This window comes from Drosophila virilis, chromosome 3 (genome assembly GCF_030788295.1).
Source record: "Drosophila virilis strain 15010-1051.87 chromosome 3, Dvir_AGI_RSII-ME, whole genome shotgun sequence".
NCBI classification, from domain to species: Eukaryota; Metazoa; Arthropoda; class Insecta; order Diptera; family Drosophilidae; genus Drosophila; species Drosophila virilis.
In genome coordinates, this window is record NC_091545.1 from 22802501 (window position 1) to 22826472 (window position 23972).

The following is a 23972-nucleotide window of genomic DNA, read 5'->3' on the forward strand; positions in this document are numbered from 1 at the left end:
TTTCTTTAGTGTGCGCAGTTGCTTTTTAGAACTTTGCACTGAAAGCCTTTCTTTGGCTTAGTGCGCAATTATTATATATATATATATATATATATATATATATATATGTATTATATAGTCTATGCACAGATATAAAGTTATTTGAATGCGTTGCACTATTCCGGATTGTTTAGATATTTCTTTCTTTTTTTTTTTCTATAATTTATTTGGTTTTCTATTTGGATTTTTAGCACAGTTTTTCACGTTAGAATCGCACGCGCAGTTGACGACTAGCTGGAAAAGCTGAGCGACAGGCAACGTTCACGATTTGAACTGGAGAACGCGATGCGACCGAATGCCGGCCATAGCCGAGCCTCAGCCTCAGCCCTAGCGGGCAGCGCAGTCATTGCTGCCGCTGTCGCTGTCGCTGCCAGCGTCGACGCAGCTCCACACAAACACAAACACACACACACACACACCTGCACACCTGCAAGGGTTACAGTCGCGGGGTTGGGGGCGGCGAGCTGCGCTGCCAGCGCAAATTGCAATGTAAGTTAAAAAAAAATATATATACACGAAAACTCAACCAAAAAAGTGGCCTATATGTATTTATATAGTATAATTATTAAGGCCTAACTGTAAACTAGCACTAGTTGATATCGCTCAAAAAGTGAGAAACATCAAGTTAGTGCGCAGAATGGCGCAAAAAAATATTTGCAAATGCATAAATAAAAATAATAATAGCAATAAATATAAAAATAAATACGCTGCAAGGCGGCGACGCAGCGACTCAGTTGTAGCTAATGAAAATTCAACGAGCGACAGCAACGACAGCGACAGCGACGTCGACGTCGACAGCGACGGCGACGGCGACAGCGACAGCGGCGACAAAGTCACGCGGATTTCAGTATGACCCAAAGCCCAGTGTCTAGCAACGTTCTAAGCACGTGTTGTGAACACACAGGGACAGACACACACACACACACACGCGCGCTACAGCTGAAACTGAGAGACAGTTAAGCACACACGCGCACACACACACACAGAGACACACACATGCAAAGTGGCGAGCACGTTGAACGGACGGATTGCATTTGGCATACTTAGCCACAGATACAGCTACAGCTACAGATACAGATACAGCTATAGCTACTGATAGAGATACACACACACACACACACACACACACACACACAGATACTCAACTACTCAGAGCCAGAAAATTGTGCGCTGTTTTCGCTCAGTGTGCGTCGCTTGGCTCTGCTTACAGTTAGCGAAAGAAAAAGTGGAAAACAAATGCACCCCGGGCCATCTTCCGTTTCCTGTTCTAATTGGCATTTTATTTTGTGGCAAAATGTGATTAAAGTATCAATGACAGGCGCGTTGCAGCCGCACACAATATTAATTGGCTTGCAACACGTGACGTATGCGCAATTTAATGGAAATTTCGGCATTCGTTGCCCGGACAACCTTTATGAGCTTAGTGCTCCGAACCTTAACCCCACGGCGTGCTACATGTTGAATCATGCGCTTCATTTTCATCTTTATAATTAGAATTGAATATCTGTAGTAAGTAATTAACCCATTGGGATTTCTCAAATGCGCTTTTTAAGTAATTAAATTTCCATTTAATTTGCCAATTTATCAATAGCCATTTTTGCGGGAGTTCATTAAGTTTTTTATTCTGCGCTTTTAGCGATTTGTTGGGCACTCAAATTGAGCGCTTTTTTCGCACTTCTCAAGTGTTGAGAGAGTGTGTGTAAGGGCTCGACAACACTAATAATGTGTGCAAAACATTATTTTAGGCTTAAGCAATTAAAAGTTGAACAGCGACAAAATCAACAAGTCGTATTTTCGATTTTTTTAATATTTAATTTTAAGTTTTTCCAAAACGGAGCAGTGGGAGCGGAACAGTGGAATCGCACCAATGGAAGCGATGAAATGGAACAAATGAAACGAAACGAAACGAGGAGCAAGTCAAGTACAATTGGGGAAGGGAAATATCGAAATATATATTCAGGCCATGTACTTACATATATTAAAAATGGAACAATGAATTTAAAAGGGTAAGAGCTAAGAGTGGTAAAAATAAAAACAGCGAAGCAACAAGGAATGAAAAGAATGGAACAGCGAATCAATCAATTGGCAAATCAATCAATCAAGAGGGAACGATGGAAACGAAACAGTATAAATCTAAAAGGAAGGAAAATATACAAATTTAATAATATTTATGTTCAGATGTAAATGCATAAGTATGGAGCAATGGAATTGGAACGACAATAGCTTAGAGTGCTAAATGTAAAATCAGAAAAGAGCGAGAAAAAGAGAAGAGGAAGAGAAGAGAAAAGAGAAACGAAAGAATGGAAAATTGGCAATGGAACAATAAAAAGTGAGCTGTGCATATGGAACAGTGGAAACGGACATGTAGAAATAAAGAAGGAACAATGGAATTTTCATTGGCGAAAGAAATTATACAACGGAATTGAAAGGGTATCTGCTACCGGAGTTAAAAATAAAAATAAAATAATTACTGAGCATATTAGACTGAAATCGGAAAATAAGAACTATTTATATTTGTAGCCAGTTTAAATAAGTTTAACTAAATAACATTGTATAAATAAGTATGTAGGTAAATCAAAAGGTATCCGACTATCAAATGCCCTGAATAACGCCCAGCCATTCTGGCTTCCAGCTACACAAGGCGCAAGGCTTTGTGGCAAAAAATTTAAATTCTTTTTCGATGTACGAGTACATTAACACACAGTTTGTTGTATCTAGCTCTTATAATTTTTAAGCTATCGCTATAAAACCAAGGCTGCAAATCGATTCTTATCGATATTATCGGAATAAGCTGATCACTGATAATTGCCATATTAGAAGAAGTTGCTTCACACTTCCATTTAGCAATTAGCCATTAAAAATGATTTTAAAAAAATGCTTATCAAACATATAATTTCAATCGTATTTATTTAAAAGCTCGCCTTTATTTGTAATATTTAAAAATATGCACACATGTTTACAAAGCGCTTGCCGTAAATAGATTAACTATTTTTAAATACATGTGAAACCGTTGCGCTGGCACGCCCCACCGCCCCACCGCCGTTGGCGTACCGCTCAGCAGCTTAGCTTGTTCACATGCCAACCCCGCAGCACTTCATTCTCATCCCTCGCCGTTGCAAACAAATCGCATCAGCGAACCAAATCAAGCATACAACCCGTGATCCGTCTATTTAAAATGCCAGCGAACACAGCACGGCAACAAGTCGGAATTGTTGTCGGTTGCATTGTTGTTGTTGCACAACTTCGTTGCAGTTGAAATGCGGCCGAAGCTGTGCAGGCTCCTGCACGGACGGGGCCGCCAATTGTGGGCAGCCGAGCGTAAAGGATTCGCACAGCGTGCGCTGCCATTGGCGCAGCTGGCCTGACGGCGGCCTGCACCAATCAGAGCAACAGGCGCTGGGCAACAGTTGCCAACAGTTGCGGCGCTGTCGCCGTCGCTGCCAGCGTTGGCAGCGTTGGCAGCGGCGCAAGCGAAGCGACAAACAGCTGCGACGACGGCAGACGACAAACGACGACAACGACAACGACAAACGACGCGTCGTCGTCAGGTTTTCTATTTGTTTTGCTGTCAGTTGGTTTTTGTTGTTGTTGTTGTTGTGTTATCACGTTTAGCGTCCACGTGCGCCGGCCTCCGTTCTGCACATGTGTGTATGTGTGTGCACGGAGTGTGTGTGCTTGTGTGCGCGTTTTGTGCTTTTGATTATACACACACACACACACACACACACACAGCCAGGCACGCAGTGGCGCTTGTGCCGCAATGAATGAGCGCCGTCGTCGCTGAGAGAGCGAGAGCGAGAGAGCAAAACAAACACTCAAAATGGCAAGAGGAAGAGTGCAGCCCAGAAGCTTGCGAATGCGAGAAACAAGAACAAAAATAGCAGCAACAACAGCCAGAAGCACAGTTAGACGACAGCTGAGTCGTTTTGTTGCTGCACACGCACTCACTCACACACACACACACACACACATGCGTGTGACTCGCACTCACACTTAGAAACTCAGAAACTCACAAACTGAGTTTTGAAATCAAAATAAATTGCGCAAAAATACAAATCGAAAGCTCTTGCAAAGAGCTAAAAAAGTCGACTCTAAGCAAACAGACCCCCCCCCCCCCCTACTCGCACCGCTGCTACCCCTGCAACCGCTTACAAACTATTTAGCAGCCCTTTGGCAAAGTAAACAAAATAATTGTAACAATTACCAAGGCGGCCGAGGGGTGGGGAAGGGGTGGGGGGAACGCAGTTAACGCTAGTTGTCGTGCCTATTGTTGTATTTATTATAATTTACAACTTTTGTTCATAGTTTAATTGAACAGCGTCGCACACACACACACACACACACACACACACGCACACACATTTGCAATCGCCTTGCGAGTTGAATTTGCGGCCAGCTGTGATTGTTATTGTTTTTGTGGAATGAGGGAGAGGGGGGGGGCTGTGTTTGTGGTGCGGCTTCTATTAATGACTGCGGCTTGTGTGCGACTGAGTGTTGGTAAGGGGCAGGGAGGGGGCGGGGGAGCGCGCGCACATATACTACGCTGCATTTTAAGACGTTCTACACGTGTTTGGCAGTAAAGTTTCCACAGCAGCTCCTAACAGACGCAGCGTGGCAATTATTTTGGAAATGCTAACACGTTTTTTTTTACTGCGTCCACAACTAATAACAATAACTGTTTAACTGTAATAAATAATTAGCCAGTTGACCCAGTTAAGGCAAATACTAGCTAGAGATAACTTATTGATGGGCCGAGCAGGCGTAGGCCATATTATTTTCCGAAAATATAAGTCATTTTCTGTGAAATATACTCACAATTTCTATTAAAGAAACGCTCCGGATTGTATAAGATATTATTAATTATATTTAATAATTAATCATTTTTAAGGCGATTCCATGGACTAAAAATTAATAAGTTCTGTAGGCAACAATTTTTACATATAAAATATACAAATTCATAATTAAATTAATTTAAAATTTGTTTATATATATATTGATTAATTATCTAAATTATTTTATACTTTCAACTTTACGATATAATTAATCAAAAAATTTGAAAATTACGAATACATAAAAAATGTTCCCATTTCCGATCATATTTAATTCAATCAAATTTTTTAAATATTAAATTGAATTTAAATTTAATTCAATTCATTAAACGAAATGGCAGAGGGAGTTCAATTTTAGCTGATAAAAAATGGAACTGCACGAACCAATAAAATCTATTTATAATTAAAAAAAAAGAATAAATAAAATGTATTTATAAATAATAAGCATAATAAATCATATTTAAATCTTTTTATACACCAGAAGGAGAGACTACTCTATCTAACTTCCGATCGAATATGGGAAACTTTGTCAACCTCTTTCTATTCAATTATCCACAGGTGTTTTTATATTCGCAATTGTGTTCCTCTTAAGTTCCACTCTTATCAATTATCATTTGGCCCCTTTTGCCATGGACAGTAACCAAATTAAATTCTGAGCAATTACCCATTGATATACCGTTAGGAGGAAGGTGTATATAAATAGCCAGGTGAGTGTCTGGTTTGATTCGGTTATTGTTTTGGTTTTGGGGCTAATCTTGTGGCGATATTCATATGGTAATCTGCGGTTTAGTCTGATGCTACCAAATAAATATGATCGTAACAATTTGGTGCTTATCGGCAACCGGTTCCGGTCTGGAATATGCACACCTGCACGCATAACAGAAGATACTTTCGGTACATTTGAACGGACTAACGGTGTTCGGTGCACCGGTTCAAGTCCATTTGCAATCGCATCGGAAATCGATTTACCCAATAATTAAAAAAAAAAAAAAAAAGCAGAGTGAAAAAAATTAAATAGTAGAACTCAACTGGGCCGAGTCAGCGCTGGGCGGGCAGCTTCTGGCTTATTAAATTGTGGAAATTTTCGAGTTTCAATTTTAAGCGCGATAAGTGAAAAGAAGTCAAAAGAAACCGCAAAAGCAGCGACTGCGCTGCCGACGGCGACGCAGCGACACGCTGCGGAAACATGTGACACAGTGTGTGCCAAGGAGAAGGAGGAGGAGGGGGAGGCGAGGCAAACGGAAAAGGAGAACGTGCAGGTGAAGCAGAAAGGCAACCAAAACAAGCAGAAGCACACAAAATTTCATTGCAATTTGTTGTCGTAGGCAACAAAAAAGCAAAAAAGACAAGAAAAAAATTACAATTAATTGCAGCAGTTCAAGGGGCAGGGGCAGGGGCAGGGCCAGGGTCTGAAGCGATGGCGGGGGCGTTTATTAAGCTCCGCGCACGTGTTGCAGCCAACGTTGCGACGACAACAGAGTTGTGTCTGGCGTGCGGGGGAGGGGGAGCTGTTGCTGCTGTGGGCTGCGCCAGACAAGCTGCCTACAACATGAGAAAAGAGCTTAAGAGAGCGAGAACGGAAGAGGGCGATAGGGGGAGACAGAGCAGAAGCAGCAAAGCTCGCAAGCGCAAGCTTTTGCAGCTTAGTTGCGCCAAACTGCCAACAGAGGGCGCTGCTGTCCGAAAGCTTTAAGCTGTCAGTGTTGCCTGCGCACACATTAAAAAAGAGTAGCAAAATAGTAGCCATAAAAAGTGTAGTCTGAACGCAAGTTATCGATGCGTGCCGTAATCGATATGCAATAAATTCTTATCAGACTGTGTGGTTTAATTGAATGAGTTTTTGTCTTGATTGATTGATTGAAACACAATGGCTGTGCCTGATTGCTGCCGTCGTGCTCATACAGTTAGTTTAATAGAGAAAATAAATATAATTATCAGGCATCACATACAACACACACACGCACACAAATTCATTTAAATTCTAATTGGAGTGAAAACATATTTGGCTGCTAATTGTGCGTGTGTGCATTCTCACTCACTCGCTCACGCGTGCTGTCTCGCTCTCGCACGCTGCTGAGCATATTGTTATAAATAAATATACAAAATTGCGCTTCATTCACAAAAACCGACCGGATAATTGCAGAGGTGCAAGGGAGAAAGAGTATGTATGCCAGCTGCTAGCTGTCGCCGCCAGGGGGTGCCACGGCACAGTCGCCGAACTCCGTGCTCAGCTTATATCCTACTCAAACCAGTATTAACCGCATTTATTTATGCTCGAACCGACAGATGGCGTCTGCGAGTGCATAACGTTTACTTATCGGTCGAAAATAGGGTTATATCCTAGTCTTGTTTCTGTGTGTATTTGTAGAATGCGAAAATGATGGAAAACTTTACTTGGGCAGGACAAAGTCGGACAAAGAAAGAAGAAAGAAGAGAAATATATAGGGCAGCAAAAAGCTGAGCTGGCATTAAAACATTTACGAATGAGGCACAAAGCGAAAGCAATAAAAAGCTGCACTGACATTCAAACGATTACGAATGCGGCAAAAAGAGAAAAGTAATTAAAAGTTGTCCAGCAAAATGTTTACGAATGAGGTACAAAGACACAGCAGGAAAGAGTTGCGCTTCCATTCAAACGTTTACGAATGCGACACAAAGCGAAACGAAGAAGAAACAAAAAATGCAACAGAGGGCGTGCGAGCTGTATTTGTTTAAGACTTAGGTTAAGTTCTTTTTTAAATGTGCTCTTTCATGTCTGCTGCTGGTTTCTAAAATGTGCTTGATTTATTTGCTCGGACACATTTTGGTTCAACCTTCTGCAATCCGCCAAATATTTCCAATTTGTTGACACAAGTACACAAAATATGCGTGTTGTTGTCGTTGACTAATTCCTTAAGTTTTCAACAAAAATATTTGCGACACTTGCTTTTTGACAGTTCTAAAAAAAAAAATGAAAATCAAAGGCGCGTGTTAAATTTCAGTTTTCGTGTAGCGGAAAATGCTGAACACAAATTGAAATATGAAAATATGTGAAAATTACTTAGCGAGCGCTCAGGCAATGACAAATAGTTTTCTAGTTGTTTTTGATGCTTTGTTGTTGTTGTTGTAATTTTTGGCCTTTTTTTTTTAAATTATTTAGCTTTTTTTTATTTATTTCCGTTCTGAATGGAAATTAACCCGAGCTGCTGCCCGAAATGATGTAACCGCGTTTTCTAATTGCCGCGCTGAGCAGTCGCATGTGAAACTACTTCAAACTGGCAATTTTGTATGCTTTATGAATGCAACACCCCCTATCCCCCCCCCCCTCCCCTTGACAGAGAGAACAGCAGTCGCCCCCCTTTTCAGCTGCCGCCTCTGGGGCTGTTGATGCGTCTCTGACGGGCGTTAATTGAGCTGTTTATTATAATTGTGTTTTGTGTGTTCTATGGGTTTTTTTTTCAATTGTTGTTGTTTTTGTTGTTGTTTGTTATTGTTGTTTGTCATTGTGAGTGTTAATTAAGTATACGTAACTTTTTGTTCAGCCCAAAAAACGCAATTGCGCAAAGATTTGCGCTGAGAAATTGTCGATAGCTTTTTTTTTGTTTGTTTATTTAAAAACAATTTTTGCTCCATGTTTTCGCTTGACTTTGATTATTGTTGCACTGCAAGTCACTATTTTTTTTAATGATCTTTAAATAAGTTCACAAACAAGCTGAGAACAGCTTCTCTCTCTCTCTCTCTCTCTCTAAGAATCAGGCACATTTTTTACTGTCTGAACAAACAAGTCTCACAGTTTAGCTATTTTCCGGGCACAGCTGCTTCAAGAGCGCACAACTTCAAGAAAACTGTACAATCTTTTAACAAGTTTTTCTACTTCTAGGGTTAACTTGGCTTGTAACTTAATTATGCATTGCCTGGTAGGATTGGGAGCGATAGAATCAACAGCTGGAAGCTACGAATCCCAGGCTAATATGTATTGCAATAGACTGAAGTCTTAGACGGAGTAGTTTGTATTAGGGTATTTATAATATTAACATGTTAAAGAAGGAAATATCTCCGGCATGAACAGACGATTTGATATAGCCATGTCCGTCTGTGCCTCTCTGCGTCCATCTAGAAACGCTTTCCGACTTTCTGTGCAGGCAGTAAGATATGTCAGATCGGATCACTATATCATATAGCTGTTATGGGAAAAATCCGTCTTGTATGAAAAACTAGCAGGTTTCGCTCTATATAAACATATATTCGCGTAATATATAGCGTAAGGCAAATGTCGGCAAGGGCATTAAAACTTCCGAGAGGATATCCTTACATGCTCCTTTTTCTTAATTCAATTTTTCCTTCATTTAATTAAAATACTTTGAATTTTTTCCGAGCACAAAAACGTAAAATTGTCTCTCAAACTCTTTGACTGAACTTAATTCTAATTTTAAAAATATCTAAAACTTTGCTTTAGTTGAAGTCTATTGAAATCTTTTTCAGTTTCCAAAAGCCAATTTAATCAAGAGTTTGTGCCCCCTTTTCGCCCCTTTGAGTAAAAGTGTTGGGAAATTGTTTCCACCGGCGCACTTATCAAATTAGAAAAACTTTTCGGCAGAAAACATATATATTTTGCACAACCGACACATTCGACTTGCGCTTAATTAATTAAATTAAAATGAAATTCCCTCGTTTCGAATATTTCACAGCGCGCAGCCCCATCAAATATACTCACCTACAAGCAACATGCTTTATGTGTTATGCTGAGAGGGAGTTGGGGCGGGTCATTTGTGCACTCACCTGCAAAGAGAGAAAGCAAATAGAAAATGTGAAATTAATAAAGAAGAAGAAGAAAAAATTAATAGAATCTGTCAGCAAATACACGTGTGCTTGAAATGAAAGCCAAACACAGAGCTAAAATGCAAAGACATGTGCTTTTATGACCCTGCCAAGGATAAAGGGTATCATGACTTGGTCATGAATTGTGTGACACACAGGTTATATATTCCCGATCAAAAGTCGAGTCGGTTTGTCCAATGAACCGACTCAGCAATATTCATAAAGATATAAATATATATATTTCTTCTTGTTTAATTTTGAGCAGTTTTATTTCTATTCATTTGCATAAAACTGTTGGTGAAATGTGCTTAAAAACAAAAAAAAAAAACAAAATGTATGTTGCCTTACTCCAGAATGCGAGCTAATGCGAGCTCTGCAATTGCGAGCTACACAAAGCTGCAGAAAAAGGGTATTTAATCTGCGGCCTGCCGCAAATGGTCATCCTTTTTTTTTCATTCCTTGTTCTATGTACAATTTGCGCAATTAAAAGTACAAATTTAATAAGCAGAACACACGAGTGCAAAAAATACTTGTACTATCCGCACAGAGAGCCGCATCGAGCGAACATTTAGCTGCAGTTTGTCTTGTGATCCAACAAACATCAAAAGTCATTTGGCCAGAAAGACGGAGCGGCGGCAGAGAGGAGGGGGGGAGGGTGTAGAGCAAGAAGGTGACTGAAATTCATTAAGGAAAACACAAAAGTCAGCATGTCAGCAAGCAGAAAGAGACAGAGCGAGTGCGCGAAAGGGAGAGGGGGAGAGTTGCAACGGATGTGGCACATGCAGCAGCGGCAGCGGCAGCTGTAGGGGCAGGGGCCGGGGCAAATGGACAGCAATCATTTAAAAATTGTTGAGCACTGTGCCAAAATTTCAACACAAAATGCACAAATGAATTTTGCTCAAGAAAATCGCGCATTTTTCAGCCCAAGTTTTTGTTTGTCTTTATGTGATATAGAGTTTTTTTTTCTTTGTTTTTTTTTTTTTTTTTTTGACACTTGCTGAACGCATTTACTGCATTCGTCTTAGCCGCTCGCCAGTTGACTGCCAAAAGTAATTAATGACAAATAGTTTATCATAACAATTTGCAATTTAACGCCCGACGACCGAGGCACGACAAAAGGCCAAAGCCAACTGCAGCTTTTATTGATTTAGCTGCTAAAATAAAGTTAAGAAAGTGAAGAAAATAAAACGAGCCGCTTTATTGGCTCATTAAGTGTGCAAACATTTGGCAGTCGACACAGCCGCCCAACCCCCACACCCTCCCCCTTCCAAGCATCTCTCCACTTGGCCCACATTACGCATACGCCGCGTTCGCCCAACAGCTGTTGCCATTTTTACAACTTGGCACCTTAATAACTCAGCAATAATCTGATGGATTCCAGCGCATTTGCTTGAATGATCAAAGGCCCAAAAATAACCAAACAATTGTTGTCTAACAATAATTGCAAATAACCGAATAATATGTTGAATATTTTTATTTATTTTTTATGCTTTTTGTTGCGTGTTCCTTTTTTTTTTTTGCACAGCTGGCAAAAATTTTGCCTAAAAGAAAACTTTGTTGGCTTTTTGTTTAAGACAAGCCGAAATTTTCATAAAATGTTATAGAATTTATTTTTGTTTAAATTCAAGTTTAAGCAAATCTTGTGCTGAGTTTTTCCTAATAAGTTGGAAATAATAATAAATTGATTAAGCTGACATAATTATCTGCAACTTAATAAAGTTATATTTCAGCTTTGACGGCCTTAAAATTATTTAAAATGAATAAAAAAAAGAAATCGAAATCAAGTTAACGTGCTCCCCGATAATTGATAAAGCTGACGACATAATTAACTGCAACTAATTAAAATGATATTTAAGCTTTTAAAACTATTTAATGCCCATTTTCCGAGCGATTCGCCATCTTAATTAAAGCTGACAATATTATGAAAATGTGCATTTCCATTTGCACTTGCCTTTTAATTGACAGCAATAACAAACTCTACGTCCACTTACTTTGCAGCTTTTACTCGACTTCCCTTTGCCAGCTTTTCTTTTCTTCTTCTTCTTCTACTTTTTTTTTTTTTTTTAGCTGGCCTGCCCACCCACTCAATGACAGCCGCCCGCATTTGGTTAGCATTTTCCGGCCACTAACCGCAACTTAATTGAAACGAAAACCAAAAATTTTAATGAAGCTGCCGCGAGCCGCATTTTCATTTGCCGCGGCTGCTGCCTATTCTTTACATTTGTTTTTTTTTTCTTCTTTAGTTTTCCTTTTTTTTTTTTTTGAATTGTAATTTTATTTTCTGTTTTTCTTTTGCCACTTTGTTTTATTTTTTTTCAACATTGTCGCCTTTGCAGTTAGCTGCTTAAGTGTTTTTTATTTCAATGAAATGAGCCTGGCAACTGTCTGCCCCGGCACACACACACCCCCCGCTCCACCTGACAGACAGCCCCACACCCTCTCAGGCACCACCCCCCGCCCCCTAAAATAGCAGCCATGAATCGACGTTTGCCGCTCGACGCTTTCATCAACTGCAAAAAAAAGCATTCACAAATTTCTTGTTGCCTTGCAAACACTTTTACTCACACTCTATTTGCACGTTGTTTAGTTGCACTATTGCTGAATACCCTGTAATTTGTGAGTGAACGAGTTTATGGATTGGTTTCTTTTGTGAGAAACTCTAAATGTTCAAAGGTATTGGGACACTCGGCGTGTCGTTTACTAATTTATAGCTCTATGTTTGAATTTTATGTTTTATCTTCTCTTCAAGTTAATTTAACTAAAATACATTTATTTATATATATAAATGCTTTTATAGTCCATTAAGGCCAAAATAGCTAAAATATTTCTCAAGAATTTTCTACACTTTAATATAAATATAATTATAAATATTTTATTAACATTTTATCAACATATTCATTAACATTTATTTACAAATATATCATTAGCATAAATATAAATGTATATATATTTTTTTCATATAATTTATATATTAATCATTTTATATAGCGCTGACTGTTTCCCTTGCCAAAGCCTGCTTTTCAAAATTGGTTCATTCATAAAATTAGTTTAGTTTATTGAAATTATAAAATTGAATGTTTTACTGGATATTTGCTAGTCAAGCCACCCCAATTAGCTGAGTTTGGTTTATGGCATTTGCTATTTTACGAGTGCTCAATGCATTTGTTGCACTTTTGTTTGCATAGCCAAGTGTCTGACTGCTTGGGTTAAGAGATTTTTCACATCTTTCTAGGGTTAAACGCACCTCAATTTCGGCTATGCACGACTAATTATTGATAGCCGATGCCTTGGGAAATAGCTTTGTGCTAAGTTTTTATGCTTGCTTATTTGTTGTTTTTATTTTGATTGTAGATCTAACAAATTAAGTCAATTTTGGCAGCCACAACAATTTGTTGCTGCTGTTGCTGCTGTTGCTGTTGTTGCTGGTATAAATGAATGCATGTTTCATTCGCCTTGGTCGCGTCTGCCAGGCAAGCACTTGGCTCTTGCCTCAGCTACCCCCGCGGCACAGACGGGCAGCGTGTTAATTGAATAAAAAGTGTAGCATGTGTAGCAACTGCTAGAGGCAGGCTGAGAGAGAGAGAGGGGAGGTGGGTGTGTGTGTGTGTGTGTGTGGCAAGATGTGTAAAAGAAAAACTTAGAAGTAGCTACAAGCTATGAAAATAGTTGAGAGCACGCTTTCGGTGCTTTCAAGTGCTCGCTGCGGCTTGTTGTTGTGTCGAGGCTATTGCCAGCTGCGCGCCCTGCGAACAACAACAACAACAACAACAACAACCAGAGCACACAAGTCGCCCTCATCTTTGCACACGCTGTGTGCTGTGTATCTTAAAGCTATACTTGTAGCTGTATCTGTATCCTATGTTTGCCGTGTGTATCTAATAAACGCAAATTGACTAGCTTGCTCTAGCTATGAGCTGAAAAGGGACGGCAGCGAGGTGCTGGGCAACAGCAGGGCGGAGGAGGGCGAGGAGGGAAGCACTGCTGGCTGGCAGCTCGTGACACTTTAATCTGGCGGATAAGGTAAATAGACAAAGTAGCGCATTAGATCACAAAACACACACCCAGCTCGACATGTTAGTTGCAATGTTTGTTGCTCTTGTTGTTGTCGTTGTTGTTGTTGTTGCAGTTGTTGTTGCTGCTACTTTGAGACTATTAAGTGAGCAATGCCGGACATCAGTTTGGCTATGACCTAAGCTGCAGCTTATACTTACAGCAAAAAATTTCTAACTGCGAGGTGTCAAAATTTACAGGAAATTTATTGCCGATTATTTACTTGGCTGAAACGAAACTATTAGTAGATAAATATTTATACTTATATATACATATATATATATTTATAACTATTGCCCTTTGTGGCCTTGGTGTCACTATTCAAATCAAAATGAGCTGCAAGCTAAGCTCTGATCGAAACTAAGCGTTTTAGCAGAGTTTCTGTGAATAACCTAACAGAATGTCATTAACATAACAACATAACAGTATTATGTTAACCTTATCTAAGCAATAGATTAATTAATGCCAATAATCGAACATAATTTCGTTAACATAAATGACAAAACAACGTAATGTTAACCTCTTGGTTACTAGAAGTACAGCGGAGTTTCTGTTAATAACCATACAATTTAAGACTTAACAGCACACTGTTAAGTTCATTGAACAATAGCTACTGCTACTCTGCTTACGCTTTGCGTTTAAGCAGTACAAATCAGTTCTCGGTTACTCCATTAACAGCTCTGCAGAGGAATGTTAGCAAACGCGCTTCACAGTTCTTTTCATATAAAATTGAACAGAGCAAGCAACTATATTTAACCAACAGCTTTCAAGCGTAACAGAATGCAGCTATGTTATCCCAAAAGCCACAGCTACAGCTGTTATGATTATCTTTCTTCAATTAATTAAATAGTTTCAATTTCAATTTCCATTGCAGAACTGACACTTAGACCCAATAAATAGTTATTCAGCTCTGAATTGAAAGCAATCAAAATGTCCAAGCTTATCAGCAAGACGGCAGAGTATTTTGTTTTTTCTTTTAACTTTAACTGGCTCCACTGGGCAAGCAGGTGGCGTTATTCACAACCTCGGGCTGAGTAAACTATCCACAAACGGTGTGAATAGCATGCCAAGTGCAAATGACCCCAATAAATTACACAACATGACTACTACGAAGCCCTACTCCTCAAACCTCCTCCACAGCGGACGCTACAAACGTTCGACAGCAAAAAAAAAAAACAAAAAAAGCGGGTAAAACATTGTAGCTGAGAGATACGAGCGGGTCAGTTGGACAGATTGTTGTCTGGCCCGAACGTTGTTGCCTGAAAATATAAATGGCCATAAAATCTGAGCAAACGAATAACAATCAATGTGCAATGTGCGCTTTAAAGTAATAAAAACAACTCAGATGGACGAGTTATTGATGCTATAAAGATTTAAAATCATGAAAGTGTAAATTTAGACAATAGCTATAGATTATAGTAAACTTATCGTAAATAAAATGTTGTAAAATAATGGAGAAAAGAATTGCCCTCTCAATATGCTACCTATTTAAATAACTGCTGAGTCCTTTATGAGATTCTTAACAAATTTTAATATTATATTCATCTCAGCTTCTTCAAGTATATATATTAGCTACGTATTTCCTGTACTAAGTTTCATCAAGGTGAATTTGAACCACGCTGGTTCAAACCCGTAATTAAAATTAATTTTATTAGACTACAAATTTTTGAATGACACTCAGTCGCAAAGTATAAATTACTTTGCACCCAACCATATTTGGGTAAAGATCAAATGTAGCCCACATTTTGTATATGAAAATATGCACGGCTAGCAATATTTTCGGTACAGCGGGCAAATTGTAATTAAAATAATTATTAATAATCGTTTCATTCATAAATTGTTGCAATACGATTTCGACAATAAGAACCACAATCTGGTTTCAAGCAGCTGAATAATCACAACAATGAATAGAGTTTGAACCACTTTGCTGGTTCAAACCCTAAATTCGATATGTACATTTGCTGCGACTCAGCTGACCAAGCCTATGAGTCACACACCTTATGCAAAGTTCATAGAGCATGTACATATTGATAAAAGAGAATCAATTTATTTAGTATTTGAGGCATTTCTCAAACAGTTGCAACTGTACAAAGTGTAAGAATATTTATTAAGTGCATTAAATTGTTGATTTGTTTTTATTTTCATCAAATTTTCTCAACAAACTTGTTGTCATATTCATAATTGTTGTTGTTGTTGTTGTTATTATTATTATTATTATTGTTGGCACTTCTACTTTCTATAATATCACGCCCGGCTGGCTGCCCGTATTTTCATTTGATAGACGAATTCTGTTTCGTTTTCATTTGCAGTCGCATTTATTGGCCCCATGCCAAGCAATCTCCTGGTATTGTATAATATTCATATCGCAGTCACATACATTTATGTATGTACACACATATATATATATACACAATGTTTATCCATATCGCAATATACATATTTCTACACATATCTGCACGCTGATGACTCTAATCAAGACAATAAAAATAAATACTAAACAATATTTTATTGCATGGCCATTGCTGTAAATTCCTCTTAATATTTAATGCCACATATATTCTACTATCTAGTATATTTTTTATAGTATTTTTTCGTGTTTCATTTGTTTTTTATTTCTATTTCTTTTTGCTGTTTAATTTTGTGTGAAATTTGTGCTCGTAAATTTGAATAATATTTTAGCTTTCTGTTGCTATTCTTAATTTGAATGGCATAGTTATCGGCGTCGTTAGCTGATATTTCTGTGTGCGGATTAGGGAATACATGATGTCTCCAAGAAAATGTTAAAATATTATTTGGTGAACAAGTTCTAGCTGTGAATGGAGCACAGGGCTGTATTTCAAATTTATTGCTCTGATAAAATTTATTATGTGGTTCACATAAGAGAAAACACCTTGTTTAAATGGCCTTTACAAACAGTAATAATAATATGAGTGTAGAGACATTTAAAAATATGTTAAAGAAAGATATTTAACAGATCTACAGCACAATAGAGCCGCATAACAGAGTGTGCAACACAGTGGGAGAACGAGAGAGAGCTTAGCATGATGAGCGAAGTGAATTAACAGTGGGTTAGATGTTAAATTACATATATATTTTATTGGAAGTTCAATGTTCTGTAGCTAACAGCACTATAACAGAAGATACGCATAACAGAGTGAGTGACGGAGCTTACCATAAGAGAAGAGGCCTTTAGCAGAGGCCTGCATGTTAATATATGCTGTTGTTAGTGCAATGTAATAATTTTAACAGAATTTCAGCATAATGGTAAGGAAGAGGGCGACAGCTATAGCCTGTTTAGAAGTAAGCTTAACAGAATGGGTATTAGATACCATAACAGTTATGTTAATTTACATATGTATGTTATTGAAATAGTCTTTTCGTTAGAAAGAGAGGCAGCTACTAATTGCTCACAGGCCAGCTTAACAGAATAAAAATTGGATGCAATATCAGTAATTATAAGTTAAATGTCAAGAACTCTGCATGCAAACACAACTTTTATGAATTTAAAAGCTTAATTAAAGTGTTATGAAAATGTTAAAAGCATAATAAATAAGCTTTTATTCCGTTTCGCAGTCTCTCGCATACCAAATGGGCGCCAATTTCAGTTGAAAATGGTGCAGCAAGATTTTTGGGCGGAGGGGGCCACAGCTGCTTGGCGCAACTTGAATTCAATGTTTGCGCTGTGTGTCGGGCACATTAAAAAATTAAATGCCATTTGTTATACGCTGGCAGCATGAATCTGCTGCTGTTGCTACTTCCGTGGCCATTCATTCTGGCTGTTTCTACAATCTTATCAAACGGCCTTGAGCGTCTCCTGCGCAAACAAACCGCCGCCTCGCCGCTTTAGGGGTGGCTCAAAAGCCAATCAAACAGGCCAGGCAGAGTGCTTGTAGCATGCCACAGACAACTGCACACCAACACACAGACACACAGACACAGAGACACAGAGTGGGCTAGCAAAAGATTTGCACATGACTCGATGGGAATGAGAGATTGCAGATGCGGCTGCGACTGCGACTGCGACTGCGGCTGTGGCATGAGGCAAATGTCAATGAGCCAAACGAAAATAAAAAGTCGCGCGCTAAAAGCAACGCCCAAAGCCAAAAACTAGAAATCAAAAATAAAAAAAAAAAAAAAAAAACAAGAAAAGAAAAAACAAACCCCAAAAATGTGGCTAAATTTAATTTCAGAGCGAGCAGCACAGCAAAAATGGCTAAAACTAATACCTTTAACCAGGCTGACGGTGTGGAAAAATACCAAAGCGCTCGAAAGACCAAAAACCAAATGAAAAACAATAAGTAAAACAAGCCAACAACAACAACAACAACATGAAGAAGAAAAGCCAAGAAAGAAAAACAAATCGTTTGTTTTTCGCGCAAAAATTATGAGAGATGAATGACGTCTAAATGTTCCTGAAGGTTAAGACAAATGGCGCACGTTGTCGCCAGCTCCGTTGGGCGCAGGGGGGCGTGCCGGTGGTGGGTGGCAGCAGGGTAGGGCATGATCTATTAGCAATGCGATGCGGCGTATGGAAAAGCTTTGGCTTTAGTCAGCGCCGTATTTTCTATATGCCAATGCGAGATACATTTCAGACGCTACACTGAGCGAAAAACAAGTCGTCGAAGAATATATAATTATGGAAAATTTCAATGTCCTTTTTCCAATCAAAGCTATATATTATACTCTGAACCAATTGTTAATTTTTTAAAAATAAATAATATTTATTATGCATTTTCATGTAACCAATGCAAATGTCAAATAGTCAAATTTCTGCCTTTTTGTGCGGCCACGCCCACTCATAATGCTGACTCATAATTTCTGTGACGCTGGCAATTTGCATTGGCTGCAATTAGGGCAACTTTCGAGTTGACTTTTTGATCATTGGCCCGGTAACTGACGGTTCCTTGAGCAGCAGGACTCAAGGTGCAGGCATTTGCCAGCACCCACTGTCTATTCCCCCACACCCCCTGCACACACACACACACACACACAAACACAGCTGATGGGCTAGGTAGCATTTTATAGTTTTGTGCATTGGTTTTGGCCCGTTGCCAAGGCGTCTGCCATCTTGATAAAGTGTTAGCCAAAAAATGTACGCCACATTAGTGGCAGACGACAACGGCGACAAAGACGACGCTGGCAGCGTAAGGGGGGAGGGGAGGGGAAGGGTGGATTGGCACATGAGCTGCCAATACATATAGACACAGAGGCAAGCAGCAGCTGTAGCTGTAGCTGTAGCCGTAGCTAAAGCCAACAAATCCGTTTTGGCCATGTGTGTGTTACTTGAAGAAATAGAAATGTCATTTAACAAAACGAACACGAGAAATCAACAACAACAACAACAGCAGCAGCAGCAACAACAACGTTGCCAAAATGTCAAGCGAATGCAGCCACAAACTAATTGCCAAAACGGCTAAAAGCCAAATGAAAAGCCAACTAACTAAATGAAGCCGGCCGCAGGTCTCTTTTTTTTTTTTTGGCTCGGCATACTGGACAAACATTTTGTTGCATATTTTATGGGATACGCTCATAAATGTTGCCCCCGCCTCTACCCAACCCCCCCTTGCCAGACCGGTCTACATGTGACACTCATCAATTATGCAGGCAGACAGACAGACAGACGTCTCGAGTCTTGTGTTGCCAACTGACAGCCAATAAGCCATCTTTCACATTGGGGCCACAATTGCCACGCAGGATATGCGGCTGGCCAATAGCAAATTACAAGCAATTGCGAACGGGCCATAAGCTAATGAATATTTGATACGCTCCGCGTACATTGAAATAGATACATTTGTATCTGCATACACGCACACACGTATCTAAGTCTAGGCCTTTTTGCCCAGCCAATGACAGTTTGACAGCACAAGACATTTGACACAAATGGGTTTTCAGCTTTGGCTACAAAATAACGTTGAAGTTTTACAGGTAAATCAAGTTGCCGGAAATCGATAAACTTGTTGACATTCGATTAAGGCGAGTTGTAAAGTTTTCTTCCCTTTCACTCTCTCGCTCTCGCTCTATTACACTCTCCTCCAAATAAATCACTTAAACTTTTTGAGAATTATAAACATTATTTCTAACATTGTGATGTAGACTAAATATATCCTTTGCAGACTTTTTGTATCATTCGTCTATGTATATATATATATCTATCTAGATATATCTATCCATTTATGTATCTACATATTTATCTATCTAAGTATCTAATATAGATATCTATCCATCCATATATATACCTGTGTATCTATCTAACTACTGAACTTTCCATTTATTGATGCATATATCTATCTATAAACATTTATATTTCAATATATATTCAATAACTTTTTGGCTATCTATATATCTTTTCGTATCTTAATTGATTTCACGCACATCTTTTGCAGTTCATAGCTGCCCTTTAAATATCAATATATTGCTCTTAATGTCTACATCAACATTAGCTGCAATACTTTGATTTCCTGCTGCCCACACAAACACACACACTTACACGTGTGCACACACACACACACCCACACACAGACACTCGGAAAGCCCGTCTGGTACATGCTCGTATTTCATATAAACAAGAAAATGCTCTTTGTTTTGCTTTGGGCTAACACCATAATCGTTTGTTTACAGCCCTCTATAATATACAAATCGCCAGCTCTCAATAAACTATTGCAAAGTAACCATTTAAAAGTCCAACAGCCCCTCCGGCCCCCGCGAACGAACCAACAAATCCCCGCACCCACAAATATAAACTGTTTGCGATAAAACACGCACAGGCAGCCAAAGAGAAATATTTATGAAAAAAAAAAATTAAATAAAATAAATATACAAATAAATTCGCAAAGCTTGCAATTTTGTAGGCAGACGAATGCGCACTTTAATCGCAAGCGATATCGATAAGGAACTATATATATAGCTGCACATATATATATATATATATATATATATATATATATTTAAGTCAATATATATCCGTGTCCAAGTGTTAATTGTTTGTGTAAAAGATCCGCCGTGACAAATGAGGGCAGACAGAGTTTAGTTATACGATATCTAAAGCTAACGCTCTCTCTATATCTCTTCGCATACACCCCTCCCCCCTCACTCTCTGGCTTGCTTATTTCTAATCTAATGTTAGCCATTTGCCGGACATTCCAAGCAACTCTAATCAATTGCATCGTAAAACAACATGTAGGGCAACGCACATTTTTATGGCAGCAAAAAATAGCATTTAGAAATGTTTGATATCCCCCTTGACTATGCACTGACTACGCCACTGTTCATTCACTTTCAGCCAAAAAATAGCAAATAAATGAAAAGTGCGGCATATCAATCGATTTCCGGCGCTTAACGCCGCAATTTTAATTTCTTAAAGGCAGTTTTTCGGCTCAACATCAAATTAAGGCCACAAAAACCAACATTGCGAATTTTTTTTTCTATGGAGCGCGCAAAATAATGGCAAAACAAGTGGGTGGTCGAGATGAGGGGCATGCCAGACGGGCGAGCTACCCAGCAAATGCCAGATTTGCCAGAAATTTACTTTCAACCAAAAACAAACTTAAGATCTAGCATGCATTTTTTATACCTTTGTAGCGAGTCTTAGAACAGTTTCACAAATTTCTACAAGGGTAATCAATTTTTTAATTAACAATTACCCGTTGAGACTTTCAAGGAGCCGAATACCAAATTTTTCAAGCCCATCTATTATGATCTTTGCGTATGTCTAACAATCCCCTTAAGCAATTCAACTTGTTTACAGGGTATTTAAAATAAAGACATCAGCGAGCTTGCAATTGATGCGTCTAATGCGCTGCGTCTAAAATCGGCTAAGAAAACTATTTAAAAACAATCGATAATTGCGTCAGCAAAAGCAACGCAAATGCCGCAAGTTAACAAAGCCTTAATACACACACAAACATTCATTTATATATTTCAATATATATATATATATATATATAAACATATGCGGCTATGTGTACATAAAAATATTTCATGTACAGACTCAAAAATCTATTGTACACAAAATATTTGGCAATTAAAAAAGCCAAAAAGCAGAAAGAGACAGAAAAAAAATATAGAAAAAAGCAGAGGCCAACATGAAAATTTGAAATGAAAATGAATTTTAAGGTAAATTAGCTGTGTGGGCGTGGTATATGAAAACGGACGCACAACAAACAAACAAATGCCAAGCAGCATTAGCGGTGAGGTGGGTGCGACGGGGGGGAGGGGGGATGTTCAAAGGTTCGCTTTTGTTCGAAATTGCATTTTGCGTATTTGCAGCAAGTTTTTCAACTATTTCTTGTTGCTAAATGTTGCATTAAAATGGCTGCTTTTAGCATTTGTTTCTCTTTTTGGACTCTCAATTGCATATAGAAAATTTAAAAATTTTTAAATTTTAAATATTTGTTTATTTGCAATTTGCTGGGGCGCAAAAACGTAGCCAAATTCTTGTTGTGCCTGGCCAAAAGGCAGCTCATCTTTGCTCTCTTTTAATCCATATCATCATCATCATAATCATAATCATTATCAATATCATCATCATCATCTTGGTTTTCATTATCATTATGCTTTTGATTATCTTAAACATTATCACGAGCATCTCAACTGACGTCATTCGAAATTTTTGCTTTGGAATGTGTTTTTTAACATTAGACCTGAAGGTCGTCGTCTTGATTACGTTTCGGGCGACAAACTGATATGCATTTAATACCCTGTACGCATTGCAAAGTGGGTGAATGGCTTGCGAGAGTATCGCTAATTGTATCAAATAAATTTTAATATCTGAAATTTATCAGCTTGTTGCCATTCGATTAACATATTTAGCGATAGACAAATATTGTTTATGCACAGAGTACATTTCTCTCAACTATCTAATACCATTAACTGAAGCCTAGCGAAGCGCAGCGCTTAATTTGTTCTGATTGCTTGCAACGTGTGCACATATTAGCCCGGCAAACCGTGCGTATGCTTAATGCTCAGTCCTAAGCCTTGGGGGAATGTGAAAGATATTTACAGATAGCAGCGCAGCTTTTGTTAAGATTAAGTGCTTTCTATCCCTAAACACAGCCAAGCAGCTGCTGCGTATGAGTAATATTTACACACACAAACACACACACGCACACACACAACACGCATACGCACTGTGGCACGTATCTTACAAGTTTATCTAGAGTCCGCCTCTGGGCTATTAAATGTTACCAAACCTCTTACGTATTTGCAGCTAGCAGCGTATTTCATCATCTCCGGCAAACTTAACAACAATTTGTTCTTTCTTTTTTTTTTTTTTTTTTGCACTAATAAAACGCAACACTTGCTAAATAAAAAATTTGCACAACAAACAAGAGGAAACTTGTGTACACACGGGCATAAAAATTAAATGCTAAACAAATTGTGAACTTGCAATTTTCGTGGCTGTTAAACTAAAACTCGTGACGCGACAAGCTAAACAACATTTTCAACTAGTTTAAAAAGATGTTCATATAAGTGTATACATAAGACAAGCATGCGAGGTTAGCTGCAGCTTGCCGAAGCCCAAATACTCTTTGAATTGTTTTGAATGGAAAAGTTTGCTCGAAATATATGAAGAAAATATCTTTACGGTGCATACCGAAAATAATAAATGCCTTGTTTAATTAAGATAACTTGGTGGCCAACAAAGTTTTTCATACAAAACTCTTAGAAGACGAGCCTAAATTGAGCGAGCAGTTGGCATGGAAACAGACGGGTGAGCGGGCGGACAGGTGGACATGTTGTATACTTAAAAGGGTGGCAGATGTCTTCTTCTATGCGTTACACATTTCTTGACAAAATCAAAATATCCTCCACAAGAAAACCCTTTTGCAGCAGTTACCTAGTTGATATAGTCAGTCGCTTAAGCGGACTTTCATAAGAGTTGCATAAAATAAATATTAAGAAAGATAGCTTTAAAATTGAGTTGGAATTGAAACAGAGAGAAGCAGGACGGCAAAATTGAGAGAATTAAAGACTGATCAAGAATTTATGGGCTACATAATCTCTGTCTCTCTCGTCTGCTCGCAAAGGCTAAACAAACGAGCCGCTAAGTTGGTTAACAATCTAAGCACGCACTGCAAATCACACGAATTTGGTTAATGTAAAGTAAAAGGCAGGAGTAAAGGGGTGGAGGTGCAAGCAGCGGGGTGTAAGGCAGTAAAAACTAGAGACTTGTGTGTGTGTGGGTGTGTGTGTGTCGCACACATGGGACGCTAACTTGGCTTAAGACGCTTAAAATTGACTTACATTTGCGCACACATG

The 23972-nt window shown here is 38.7% G+C and overlaps 1 protein-coding gene across 14 annotated transcripts in view; it reads right to left on the reverse strand.

The window, feature by feature from the left end:
- Pdp1 (PAR-domain protein 1) overlaps positions 1 to 23972 on the reverse strand; it is a 70135-nt gene that overhangs the window by 24425 nt on the left and 21738 nt on the right. For 2 of the 14 annotated variants that reach the window (XM_070208312.1, XM_070208306.1), the window contains exon 1: positions 1 to 52. This exon is cut by the window's left edge and continues 390 nt beyond it. The exons of 6 other annotated variants lie outside the window; for them this stretch is intronic. The gene's annotated coding sequence lies outside the window, so the exon portion shown is untranslated. Of the gene's footprint in view, positions 71 to 233; positions 327 to 23972 lie in introns of those variants that run through there. 6 more of the 14 variants (XM_070208307.1, XM_070208308.1, XM_070208310.1 and 3 more) reach the window with 6 other exon arrangements.